The sequence below is a fragment of the Aethalodelphis obliquidens genome, unplaced genomic scaffold (assembly GCF_003676395.1).
Source record: "Aethalodelphis obliquidens isolate GAN/ISIS:26980383/991018 unplaced genomic scaffold, ASM367639v1 scaffold7, whole genome shotgun sequence".
Taxonomy (NCBI): Eukaryota; Metazoa; Chordata; class Mammalia; order Artiodactyla; family Delphinidae; genus Aethalodelphis; species Aethalodelphis obliquidens.
The window spans coordinates 64,662,731-64,676,868 of NW_020837951.1; the positions used below are offsets into that span (position 1 = coordinate 64,662,731).

General features: G+C 33.7%; 1 protein-coding gene across 1 annotated transcript in view; it reads left to right on the forward strand.

Annotated features, from left to right (window-relative positions):
• Nucleotides 1-14,138, forward strand: part of CCDC171 (coiled-coil domain containing 171) — a 356,794-nt gene that overhangs the window by 258,321 nt on the left and 84,335 nt on the right. The window lies entirely within an intron of this gene.

Consider the following 14,138-nt stretch of genomic DNA (forward strand, 5'->3'; position numbering starts at 1 on the left):
AGAGAGAGACATAAAGTATTGTATTTGGCAGTACTCATATACCTTAACCTAGGCAGTAATGTTTTTCAAGTTGTAATTTACCTTTTTATAGGAATGTATTCTTAAAGTAGAAATTGAATATACTTAATAATAGTCTGTTATTTTCAATCTGATTACTTCTGTATGATAAATTGACTTTTAGTTTATAGTGATGAACAACATAATAAGGATATTACAATATTACTAAAAACTTAATATCGTTAAGTATTGACTCAATACTGACTGTGTACTTTGTTAGCACTCCAGATTCAAAGATGTCTCATTATTTCATTATTTAAAAGTAGAGAAATGTTATTTGTTTCTGTTATTATTTAACAGACAATTTGTTGGAATAATGTAAATACCTAGTACTTTTAAGGTATATGGAATTTATGAATGAATCATATTTAGAATAATTTTGTGAATCAAATTTTTTATACAATATAGTTTTAAAATCACTTAAAAATATCCTAAAAACTAATCCTGTTAAGGAAATACAAAATAACATCAATAAACATGTTTAATACATTTTAACATTTTAAAAACAATGGACCTCTGTATTCTTTGATATTGAAAGTGACTAGCAAAAAGTGACTCACAGAGAGTATTCTGAAAAAAGGAATCTAATACTCTGAGTGCTATTTTTAAGCAATATTATTTGAAATTGTGATTTCTCCTCCTTCCCACTTAAAAAAATTTAGCCTGTCGGTATAGTTTAAATATAATCACATCAAATCCATACATGCTAGAAATCTGAAATTTAGGTTTGTAGGAAAAGAGACATCTTTGGTTAGATTTTTTTTGGTATATGGTGAGACTTTCGATAGGAAAAATAAATTATGTCATGTATATGGCATACCTTTTTATACCAGTTAATGTTGCCTTTGAAATCAATTGTTTGTCATCTCCCCAGACAGAGGAAAGTAATGTTGGTTAGCAGCTGTTTTGGGAATGGACTTTGATATCAAACGAAAACCATCATCAATGTGAAATATAAATGTTGTACCTTACCCTTTCATTATGAGAATGGCAAAATATGTATTTTAAATACAATATAGACTGATTGCAACAGGACAGTTGTAATCATACACTTCTTCATTTGCAGTTCTTTTGATTTTCGTGTCATATGGAAAGAAAGATGTCTGCAGAATTGGCCTACAACCACTGTAGATTTACTTTTGCTGTATGGCTTTTTAATCTCCCTTCAGATGTAATAGTTAGTTATTTTGATTTAAGTCTCTGGAAATTTCTATATGTATAGTGATTTTAAAATTATCAATTACTTTTCAAGCTTGAAGTGAAAATTTAGGAAAGGCTAATTGATTATTGGGCTAATTCTCTTTTCTACGAAGTATGGGTGACAATGAATGGGTGATAAGGAAGAGACCCAGAGGGTACCTCTGAAGCTCTCAGGAAGGTGCAGCCCACCTGTCTTCAAGCCAGAGTTTGCAGGTTTATTTTTTTTGGCCACTGTGGACTGTCCAGTGGCATTTTGCTGTCTTGGAGAATCTAAGAGTAGTATAGAAGGAGGGTCCAGGCTCTTTCATGGTACAGTAAAAATGACTGGGGTTACATCCAACCTCTTCAGCATAGTTTACTGTACATAGTCAAATAGTATAGCTATTCATATTTCTGAACCACATACGTTTGCAAGGTATGCACCAGTTATTCTAGAATAAAACCAAATTTTAACCTGCTGAATTGAATTTTAATACTAACTTCTGACACAATAATCAAATAAAAAGAACTTACTTTCATGTAGAAATTATTTTCTTGTACTTTAAAGAACTTAAACTAAACATGTTTGCTTTCAGGAAAAGTGATTACTTTTTGGATATTTGTTAATTTTTAACTTTGACGCATTAACATTCAACTTTTCAAATCCTAAAACTGTATTATACACAGCTGTTTACTGTATATTATTTTTAAAATCCCATTTGGGACTGATACTAGTATTTAATAAAGAAGGCTAGTCATTTTTTATTTAAAAGCATATACTGTTTTTTTCAAAGAAACAGAAGTTTTTTAAAAAAAATTACATTTAAATATATTTTATTTATTGCTGTTTTAAATATAGGCCAGAAGTTAACTTTTTATTAAGAAACTTTTTGGGGGCTTATTTCAGGTTATTTGGGGTTAAGAAAAGTAAGACAAAGAGAAAAACAAAATCATTACAACTTTTCATGAGGTACATTTTTTTTAATACACACACTTTTCTATTTAGTTGAATTCTGAACTACTTTTTGTATTTTAGAAAAAACATAACTATTGAACTTTAAAAAAAATCACCATTTAAACCATTTAAAAAATGTACAGTTCAGTGGCTTTCAATGTATTTACAATGTTGTGCAACCATCACAACTATCTAACTCCAGAATATTTTTATCACCCCCAAAAGAAACCCAGTAGCCATTAAGCAGTCACTCCTGTACCCCCTCATCCCATTCTGTGGGTTGTCTTTTTACTCTTTTGTTCGTGTCCTTTGATCAACAAAAGTTTTGAACTTTGATGAAGTCCAGTTTTTTCTTTTGTTGCTCATGTGTTTGGTCTCATATCTAAGAATGCATTGCCAAATCCAAGGTCATGAGGATTTTACCCTATGTTTTCTTCAAAGAGTTTTATAGTGTTAACTCTCATATCTAGGTCTTTTGTCCATATTGAGTTAATTTTTGTATGTGGTATGATGCAAGGATCCAACTTCACTCTTTTTCATGGATATCCAGTTATCCCAGCACCATTTACTAAAAAGACTGTTCTTTCCCTCCATTCAGTAATCTTAGTAGCCTTAGTGAAAATCAGTTGACTATATCAATTGACAAATCAATTGATCATATGAAAATATAACTGATTTTTGGGTGTTGATCTTGTATACTGCAACTTTGCTGAATTTATTAGCTCTAATAACTTTTTTGTGGATTCTTTAAGACTTTCTGTATATAAGATTATGATATCTACAAATAAAAGATAGTTTTACCTCTTTCTAATTTAGATGCCTGCCCTCCTCCCTCCCTTCATCCCTCTCTTCCTTTTCTTTCCCTCCCTCCCTCCCTTTATTCCTTTATTTCATCTCATTGCCTGACTAGAACTTCCAGTCCTAGCCATATGATAATATGATGACAACAGACTTTCTTGTGTGTTGTTCCTAATCTTATGGGGAAAGCTTTTGGTCTTGCACCATTAAATGTTATAGACGTCCTGTATCAGATTGAGGAAGTTCTTTCCTGTTTCTAGAATTTTGAAGTTTTCTTGTCATGAAAGGGTGTTGTTGGGTTTTGTCATATGCTCTTTCTGCATCAAATGAGATGATTTTTTAAAAAAAATCTTCATTCTGCTAATGTTGTGTACTGCATAGATTGACTTATATATGTTAAACCATCTTTGCATTTCTGGTATAAACACCACTTCATTGTGGAGTATAATCATTTGAATATGCTACTAGATTTGGTTTGCTAGTATTTTTTGAAGATTTTTGCATCTATGATCATAAGAGATATTGGTCTGCAGTTTTCCTGTTATATCTTTGTCTGGCTTTGGTTTCAGAGTAATACTGGCCTCATAGAATGAATTTAGGAGTAGCCCCTCCACTTCAATTTTTTTGGGAGACTTTGAGAAAGATTGGTGTTAATTGTTTAAATTTTTGGTAGAATTTACCAGTAAAGCTGTCTGGTCCTGCGATTTTCTTTGCTGGAAACTTTTTGAATACTGATTTAATCTCTTTCCTTGTAATAAATCTATTTAGATTATCTGTTTCTTTTTGATTCAGCTTTGGTAGTTCATGTGTTTCTAGGAATTTATCTTTTTCATCTAGGTTATCTAATTTGTTGACATAAAGTTGTTCATTTTCTTAGAATTGTTTTATTTCTGTAAGGTCAGTAGTAAAATGTCCCCAATTTAATTCTAATTTTAGTAATTTATTAATCTTTTTTTCTTGGTGAGTCTAGTTAAGGTTTGTCAATTTTGTTGATCTTTTCAAGGTACCAAATTTGGTTTTCTTGATTTGCTCTATTATTTTTCTGTTCTCTATTGTGTTTATCTCTGTTCCGATCTTTATTATTTCCTTCCTTTTGTTTGCTTTGGGTTTAGTTTGATCCTCTTTTTCCAGTTCCCTCAGATAGAAGGTTAGGTTATTGATCTGAGATCTTTGTTCTTTTTACATGTAGGCGTTTAAGCCATAAATTTCCATGTGAACACTGCTGTCACTGCTTCCCATAAGTTTTGGTATGTTGTGTTTTTGTTTTCATTTATCTCAAAGTATTTTCTAATTTCTCTGTGATTTCTTCTTTGACCTATTCATTGTTTAAGAGTGTGTTGTTTAATTTCCAAAATATTTGGGCATTTTCCAGATATCTTTTTGCTATTTAGTTCTAAGGTAATTCTGTATGGTTTGAAATAGTTTATAAGTATTGTTTTATGTAGTTGTCTTTTAAATCATATAGGAAAAAAGGGGAGTTACAAATCATAAATACATTAATACTGACTTTTATATTTATGTATTCAGTTTCCTTCACTGGTATTCTTGATTTCTTCTTGTGGATTTGAGTTACTGTCTAGTGTCCTTTCATTTCAGACCAAAGGACTCCCTTTAGCCTTTCTTCTAGGGCAGGACTAGTGGTAAAGAACACCCTCAGCTTTTTATCTTGGAATGGCTTACTTTCTCCTTCATTTTGGAAGAATATTTTTGTTGGATATAGAATTTTAGATTGACAATTTTTTTCCCCCAGCACTTTGAGTATGTCAACTCCAAAATTTCTATTTGGTTCCTTTCTATGCTTTTTATCTATTTATATTTCTTATCTGCAAGATGTTACTCTCGCGGTTTCCTTTGGTTCTTTGTACATGGTTTCCTTTAACTTTTGAAACACATTTGAAATAATTGATTTAAGGTGACTGTGTGATAATCTAGTATCTAAGCTTCCTCAGGAACAGTTCCTATTAATTTCTGTTTTTCTTATGTATGGGCCATACCTTTTTATTTCTCTGCATACTTCAAAATTTTTTGTTGAAAAGTAGATATTTTGAATATATAATGTGATAACTCTGGAAATCAGATTCTCTCCCAACCCTAGTGTTTGTTGTTGCTGTTTACTCTAGTAGTTTTTGTTTTCTCAGTGACTTCCTGAACTAATTTCATAAGGTCTATATTCTTGGTCATGTGTGGCCACTGAAACCTCTGTTCTGTTAACTTAGTGGTCTGTTAGTATTTCGATGGAGATTTCCTTAAATACCAAGATTCAGGTGATTTTTCTTGATTAAGATTTCACCTGGTTGCTGTAAACTTTTAGATAGTTTTCAGAGTTCTGAAAAGGTTGATTCTGATAAATTTTGCCAGTTTATTCATTGCTTTTATGTAGGGACTGGCTTTTGGAGTTCCTTACTCTGCCATTTTTCCTCACATCTCTCCCTAAAATTGTATACATTTATTTTCCTAATAATTTTACCAGACGGCTTCTAATATTACTGATAATATATCCTCTCAGGAATTGAAATTTTTAAAAAATTAAGAGCCCTCCAAACATGCTTAATTATTTCTATTGTGAGGAAAACAGAGAAAGTACAATAATTATATCAAAATAATTTTCAGGACAGGGTAATGATTGGATGGATAGGATAATGTCTGGATTATTTAGGGTTAGGTATGAGAAAATTAAGTTATGTTAGTATTTATTTGATACTAACAGATGTCTTGTTTTACTGTAGCTGTGGGTGAAAATAAGTCGATTTTGGTAAAGTTGGAATGTGGGGAAGAATCTGAATATTTTTTGTAGTCTTTTAAAATTATTTTTCAATTAGCAGAATGGCTGGATTCTTGAGGCTTTTAGAGATTGCTTGAGTTTGGAAGGATTAAAGTGTTTCCTATGTGTGATCATAGCGTACTATGAACTTTAAAATTACCTCTGAACATTTATGAGAAGTGTCAGATGCCTTTTCAATAAGACGACTAAAAGATAAAACAGGAAGTCACAATCTTGAAACCTCAGAAGATTAGAATACCTGAATCTATAAATCCTGTAAACTTATAAGGCTGAAGTGACACTAGACCAATGACTAGGAAGTTACAGGGGTTTTTGATGACACTCTTGGATTTGCTTGTACAATGAAGTCACTTAAAACCTCTAATCCAACATAAAACACGATATTTACTGTAAATAGTTAAGTCCTACAAATGCTTTTTGAATGTATATTATGGGCCAGAAACTGTACCAGCCTTTGGGGAAACAAACACACACACAAACAACAACAACAACAATATTATATATGTGTATGTAGGTAGGTAGGTAGGTAGGTACATATCTCATAGTCCTTTTCTTCAAGGTAGAGACACAGATAATTCCAGTATACTACGATAAATATGCATCCATAGATGCAGTTCCATATCCATTTAGATAGGGTTATTCACCTATGCGGCATGCTTAGAAAACCCAAGGGTTGGCTGGAAATTTCTCAGAAGAAAATTAAAGCCTGGAAGGGGTTTGAAGTATGAGGAAAGACGGGAAAGGCATTCCAGCAGAGAGAGTAGCATGTGCAAGTGCATGGAAGCATGAATAGCCAAATAGCCTCAATTCAGTATTAAGTGCAAGGAGAGTGCTGAATGAGGCAGGTGGCAGCCAGGTCACGGAAGAACTTTTTTTTTTTTTGGCCGTTTTAAGAATCTTGGATCTTTATTATGGAGGAAGTGAGACTAAACTAGGGTTTAAGCTAAGGAGTGATGTGGTCAGATTTCCGTACTGAATTGGGGCTCTAGGGGGGCACATCTGCAGACTGGAAATATTGAGTAATGAAGGTGGTTTTTAAGAACTGTGATTCTGTAGGCTAGATGAGTGCTGGTGAAGGTTTGGACCAGGAGAGTGATGATTGGTGGTGTCAGAAGAAAGGATATGAAGCTCATTTAGTAAAATGGCACATGGAGATGTGAAAGGCAGGGGAGGATGACTCCCAAGATGGGCAGTGTGATTAACTGATGTTGGGAAAACAAAGAGAGGAGCAGGCTTTTTCTCTTTTTTCTTTTTTTTTTCTTTTGTTAGGGAGAAAAAGGGAGACAATGATGAGTTTTGTTTTGGAAATACTGAGTTTAAGGTAATATGGAGTGATCAGCAGGATATGTGAGTCAGGACCTCAGGGGAAAAATCAGGGCTAAAGGTAAAGGTTTGAGATTGATTAACATAATTCTCTCTGGCAAAGAAAGAAGGTAGTATAGCAATTGACAGGAGAAACAAGACATTATAGATAAATGGGAGGCTAGGAAATACATTTTGAGAGATTAATTATGCCAGTAGAGTTTGAAGTCCTTGAGGGATGGAATTCTGTCTCCTTAATTTTTATATCCTCAGCATCTACCACAGTGCCTGGTACCCAGTAGGCACTTAATGAATGTTTGTTGAATGAGTCAAACTTTTACCATCACCCAGTCTCTAAACATAACTAAAGCCACCTCTAGATTCCAGTGGAAGTCTTGCTGATACTGTCTTTATTTTTTTGATTGCTAAAAATAGCATATGTATTTACTTTGCCTAATCAAGCTCTAGAGGAGAAAGCCTAGATTCAATTATAAGGATGTCCCTAAGAAAGAGAGATATGCTAACAACAAATTTATAGGTAATAGCTAGTTTAACTCCTATGAAGTAGAAAGATGATTACTTCTATTGTTAGAGTGGATTCTGGAATAAATAGAGTCAAGTAGAATCTGACAGGTGAAGACTCTAAATAGCCACATCTTTAAATGTGATTTTATAACCTCACCTTAAAAAATGGTTAATGGCAATATTTGGTAATACATAGTTAACTTTGATTTTTAATTTTCAATGCATTTACAAGGAATACAAAGACCACAGAATAATTTTTATTTAATGAAACTGACAGTTATTTTAAAGCTGAAACAATGGTCATCTGCCTCTAATAATGCAGCTTTAAGTGACTTATTAATGACTCTCTGTTCCTTATGATCTTTGAGCCCCTTTCCGTTCTCAGTTTCTTGATGCTGGTTCTGAAGATCAGCTGTGCAGGACATACAGGTGTTAGCACAGCTGGCTTGCTGATGACAACTCTTCCATATAGCTGTCTTGTGTGTCATCATTCATATTGTTCAGTGTCATTCTGACCTAGCCAAGCTAAAAATGGTACTCCAGCTCAAGAGGGATTTAAAAACCTTGACAGACTAAAGATGAGACCACAGAATTTCGTGTACGTGTGCTTACCAGTTTTTAGCTTAAACACATCTAAATAACTAATTTCAGTGTGCGTCTGTCTTTACCCTTTGAAATAATTTACCCTAGGAAAGAAAATATCTTTGTGTGGAGAACTGTAGCAATTCATAAATACTTTTCTCTATTCTTGAATATGGGTTTTGTGTTTGTTTAAATAACTCAAGGTCACAGTAATCAATTTATGAGATGCATTCTATGGTATATAACCTACACCACAAATTTATCATGCTGTCTAGTGCCTTTATAAGATGTCCATGATTAAATCACCCTATTTTTCCAGCTTGATAATTTGATTTGAGGGTTCAGTTTTTCACATCCTTAATTGGGATGTAGCCAGCTTGATTCAAAAGATCAGTTTTTTACTTCCATAATTGGGATGGAACTATAATGTGTGGGGTGTTTGTGGTAGTGGTGGATTTTGCCCTTTTTTCTGGTGACAGCAGCAGGCCGTCATTGGAGAGTTCTGGCTCTGCTCCAGAGTTGTAGGTTAAATTAAATAACCTGCCAGCAAAATAAGGCTAGTTTCTCACTTCCTTCTTTTCAAGTGAGGGGTTTCCGTGCCTGCTGCAGCACCAGTGGAACGCCTGCTCCTGCTGCGAGTGCCAAGGTCTCCTTCCTGCAGGTGTGGAGCACAGCTGGAACTGCTGCACACATCTTGGAACCTCATAGTTTGGGGGTCTTCTCTGTGAGATTATGGCCATTGTATAAGGACGATTGCTGCACAGATACTTGTCTCCCAGTATGATAATTTTGTGTGTGTGTGTGTGTGTGTGTGAGAGAGAGAGAGAGAGAGAGAGAGAGAGAACAGGGAAGACGGGTTGGGGAGAAAAAACATGAATGAATGAAAATGCCCACAGATCCAATGAAACTACTGAGGAAAATAAGGATGTTTCAATAATAGTCTCCACTGCTTATCACAAAACTACTTATATGACACACATTTTTGCTAGCTTGCCAGACAAGGGACAAAGGAAAGGAAAAATAAGATAGTGCCGCTTTTTAGGTAGGGAAATGGAAGGAGTACCAACATCTTGAGCCATTTCCTCATCTATTAACTGTTAATTGTGGATATTCAGAGGCATTATTATTTGTTGCTAGGAGCACTGGACACAGTATCCTCATATTAGGGATGGCAGTAGCTCTTTCACAAGGTGAATGACAGAATGAAGTGAGGTAGTGTGGTGAGTACTCTGAAAAGTATGAAGTACTTTTGGAAGTGCTAGTGGTATTGTTATTAATAAGAATAGTACTGCACTCTATCCATTTCATGAATTAAATAGTTAACGAAAAGGTAAAAGAGGGTAATATCCATTTAGTTGTAACTGTCCATTTGTGAATGTCATTTGCATTGCATTGACATGCTTTAATCCCTGCTTCTGTCACTGGGCACATACCAGGGTGCTGGAACTGTCTAAATATCTTTTTGTTATCCTCTCTTTCCTACTGCCTCATAGAATTTGCAAGTTTGGAATGATGTTCTTATTTGATCACATGCTTACTAAGAACCTCTGTATGCATAGGGTTTTTTCTGCTGCTAGTGTTATTGCAGAGTATATAGTTAACTCTGGCGGATTCCCTTCTCTCTGTATTTATAAAAGGCTCTCCAGTATGCCTATACTACTTGTTTAGCCAAATTTTCTGTTGTTTAGGTATTAGAGTGGTGATCAGTCATTGGACCAGGAAAGTTAGACCCAGTCAAGTTGTATACTGGATTATGTAAAACTTGAAAGAAGGAGCGAGAGGTATTTGTGAGATGGCACCCTGTGTTAGTGATACAGGGTTTACTCACCAGAAATTTTTCATGCATTCTCTGATGAGATGTGGTCATTTAAAAAAAAATCTATAGATGGTGAAAAATATAGTCTTTCCTTCTATACCTCTGAGGCAGGGGATGGCCGACATTTTCTGTAAAGGGCCAGATAGTAAATATTTTAGGCTTTGTGGACCATATGGTCTCTGTCTCAACTATTCAACTCTATCCTCATAGCAGGAAAGCAGCCAAAGACAATAGCTAAGTGAGTGGGTGTGGCTGTGTTCCAATAAAACTTTATTTACAACAACATGCGGTGGTCTGGATTTGGTCCCTGGGCTGTAGTGTGCCAACTGCACTCTGCACTCTAGTGCACAGGGTGAAAAATAATGCCTAGGCTGCTCTAGTGTATAAGGTGAAAAATAGAATAAAGAGAGAAGGGAAAGCAATTAGGAATCAATGGAAGTGGAAGGAAGTACAGAGGAGGAAGTAGGACAAAGGAAGGCAGGGAATGGTGGCATAGTAAAACCTGAACACAGGATGATAAAAGTGGAAGTTACAGGAAATATTGTTGGGATCTGTATATGACGGAAATCTCTCTGGTTAAAAAGGTTTATTTTGAAGTATTGGGGGCCGTAATAGATTGGAATTAATAAAGTTTTAGGCAGGTCAGGAGTATGATATAAAAGTCTGATTATCAGTTGCTTTTCCCAGGCATTCAAGATTCAGACATTGTGTACATCTTCTTACACGTGTTCTTAAATGTATCTGAGTTTTTATCAAAACCCTTACTGCTTCATCCTGGGTATCCTATTGGTAAAAACACAACTAGTACCATATTTCATGAATTTTTAAAAAATTAATTGGAACATTGGGTGCAGAGGGCTTTATAACTGTGCATGATAAAAGATGCAGGTTCATATTTTGAGAGTTGAGCAGTTTTTCTAAAAATGACTAGTTTAATTTCATAGTTGATGTGTCTAGCAGAAATAGTTTTTTGTGTTTTGGTAGCAGTACAGAAGATTAGGAAAGATTGGTGGCTTGTGAGAAAACGCTAATCAGAGGAATAGGAACAGTACAGTATGGATCTGAAGAATCACTTAAACCTGGAACTGGATTGTTACAATAAAATAAATATTTCCTAATGATGTTTTGGCTTCTTAAAAAGTTTCTTTTTTTTTGCTATATGCCTCTGTTTTTCTTGTTTATTATGGCATTATCTTTGAGAAATATCTGCTTTCTGAAAGTATGTAATACAAAAGGGAGAACGTAAACTGCTCTTTCTAAAAATCAAAAATTTAGGGTGGAGTAATATAAGTATGCTTTTCTTTATTCTTTATCAAAATATTATGAAATTGTAGTTTTTATAGAATGTTATAAAAATGTATACAATTTTATAGTTGAGATTTATATTGTAGAATTCTTTGACAAATTTTATTATATGTTAAAATGAACTGTTAGCCATTTTAAAGTAGAAAAATATTATATATATATATTTATTGCTCACATATATAAATAAATCAGAGTAAAAAGGGTATAGTATCTGAATGATAGGATGAATAATGATGTACTGTAGCAGAATTAAATGTTGGCCTTTGAAATTATAATTTCAGATTAATTTGAAATTATAATTTAATCCATAGACAGGTGATGATGGTTGTTCTATCCTAAATTCACACTAAAATCTTTATTTTAAAAGGTGAACCTACTTTTCCCTAGGAAGAGTAGGAAGAAAAATAATTTTATTGTTCTAATATTGTTACTTCAAAATTTTTTTGACAGTAAAGAAATTTACTTTAAATTCTCACTTTTGAAAGACCATTTTTTATCCAGTGGGCAGCATTTCCTAAAGAAATCCCACTTATCTCCTTTCTGCTCTTAGTCACTTTGTTCTCAGCCTGCTGTTCTATTTTTCTTATGAACTAATTTAATGAAATAAGGTGAGAGTCTTTTTACTTACTGTTCTGTGTTGAATCTCTTCCCTCTTTATCCTTGTTCACACACTGATATTGAGACTTGCCTTTTGCATTCTTTCTGAACAGTCTCCCCTTTTCGCCCTTTCTTTTTCCTGTTCCCTGTCACCTTTCCTTGCTGCTCTTTGCTGCATCGTTATATTTTCACTTGTCCTAGTGTCACTGTTTTGTATTCTTTCAACATGATGCTTTCACTCCCCTTTTCCATTAAAATAAAAGAATTCTTGGTCAATCTTTTATCAAGACTTAAAAAAATCCTTTTCCTTGAAATATGTGGAGACTATTTTAGATGCCTATTTTCAAAGTTTTGATTTAATTTCAAAGTGGGAAGAAACTCTTAAATTTTAGTAGAAATATTTGTGAGATTATATCATGGGGCACCGTCTCTTGATGGCACTGCCAACATTCAACAGATAATTTATAATTTAATGATAGTTTAACACATGCATGTTATTCAAATAATGTTATAATTATGATGCCCATCATTAGGTTTAGCAGTACAACTGCATTTTGAGTTTTTTCCCTATCTAATACAAATACAAAGAATTATTTCATTTGGCAAATTAAATAATGTTGTAGTGAAAATGTTAATTTGACAATAAATCACAGTTTTAAATGCCAGATGCCCCGGCTTAATGTTGTTCAGAAAGTTTATTTAGAGAATATAAAATGTGGCTTAGTGTTCCTGTATGTCAGGCTTCACAGATGAAGTATGGTGCCTGATATTAATCAGGTTAAAGGACCTCCAGTGCTTGGAGTGTGTTGTGGATTATACCTACATTGCTCATAGCCTCCCCCCTGCCCCCCCTCCCCTTGCCCATATTAGCAATCTGCTTTTGTACTTTGACATCCAGGATTTCCCTAGTGAATTTTGTCACAGAAAAAAGAGAATCATCAATATCGCAGTTAAACTTGACTTTCAAAGCTAATAGTATCTCATTTGGGGGCTCAAATTTAATAAATTTTCTTTGATTCTGGGTGAGTTTTTAAACATCAAACAATGAATTGGCCAGGGTGCAGTAAAATATTTAGATCTATTGACTGTTGTTCAGAAGGGTAGAAGGCAAAACACTAGTGGTTTGATGTTGATAAATTCTCAGTACCTTAATCCACATTAATGTTTTCTTTTATCTGAGTGCACATTGGTGATGACAAAAAAAAAAAAAAGGCAAGAGAAGGTGTCCATACATATAAGATATAAAACCTAAATCATATTTCACAAATGTCTTTGCTTTATTTTGTTAAGTGAGTTAAAAGCATTCTCATCTTAACTGAAGCCTGGAGAATGTTTGTTACAGATAAATATACATTCTGAATTAGGACTCCGGCGTGAATATCATACTCACACTGTTATAGAAATTGCATTATAGTGTATGTTTTACAGCATACACTTTGACATTCACTTATTGACAGAAATTCTTCAGCTCAACTTGAGAGTATAAGGATTTTTATAACTTAGATTAGCACGAACGATGAAAGATGTCATCACGTATTTGCGCATGTTTGCTGATTTAAGGAAACCCTATGTAGTATGATAGTTCATTCATAAAGTAAGAAATAACTCAAACAGTTTTACAAGCTGGAATAGAAAAATGAAGGTTGGGGTTTCTATCATATATTATTGCCAAGTTACATATGAAATTGCTCAGGTAAAACTAGAGATATAAATACATTTATTTGAGCAATGATAGTTCTCTCCATTCTTGACCTTTGCTACCTCATAAAAACTCATTTTGTCCTGTGGTTTTAAGCTAATTGTATACTATTTATCAAATATATGGTGTCAAAAAGATAATTTTTTAAAACCTATTCAGGTATAAGGAAAGTTAGGAAATATGTATACATATGAAAACTGCTATCATTAAACTGTGTGATTGAAGATGAAAGATCACTGGTCTTAAAAGAAAACTAAACTGTGGAATTTTTGAGGCTTTTACTAAGTTTGGAAATTAAAAATGAAAATACCTGTTTCTGAGCATTTTCTTCTATCTGTTTATATTATATAGTGAGTATTTCTCATTTGTCCAGAAGGTGGCAGTGTAATATCAACTGCATGTGATGCAGAGGCTAGCTAGAGAATTGGTGTTTCTCCAATTCTCTGTATCTGTGATGTGTTTGTATTGTTACCTTACTGAATACTTAAAATATAGTACAAACACTACTAATTTTATCCATTATCTTATTTAGAAGTTGTGT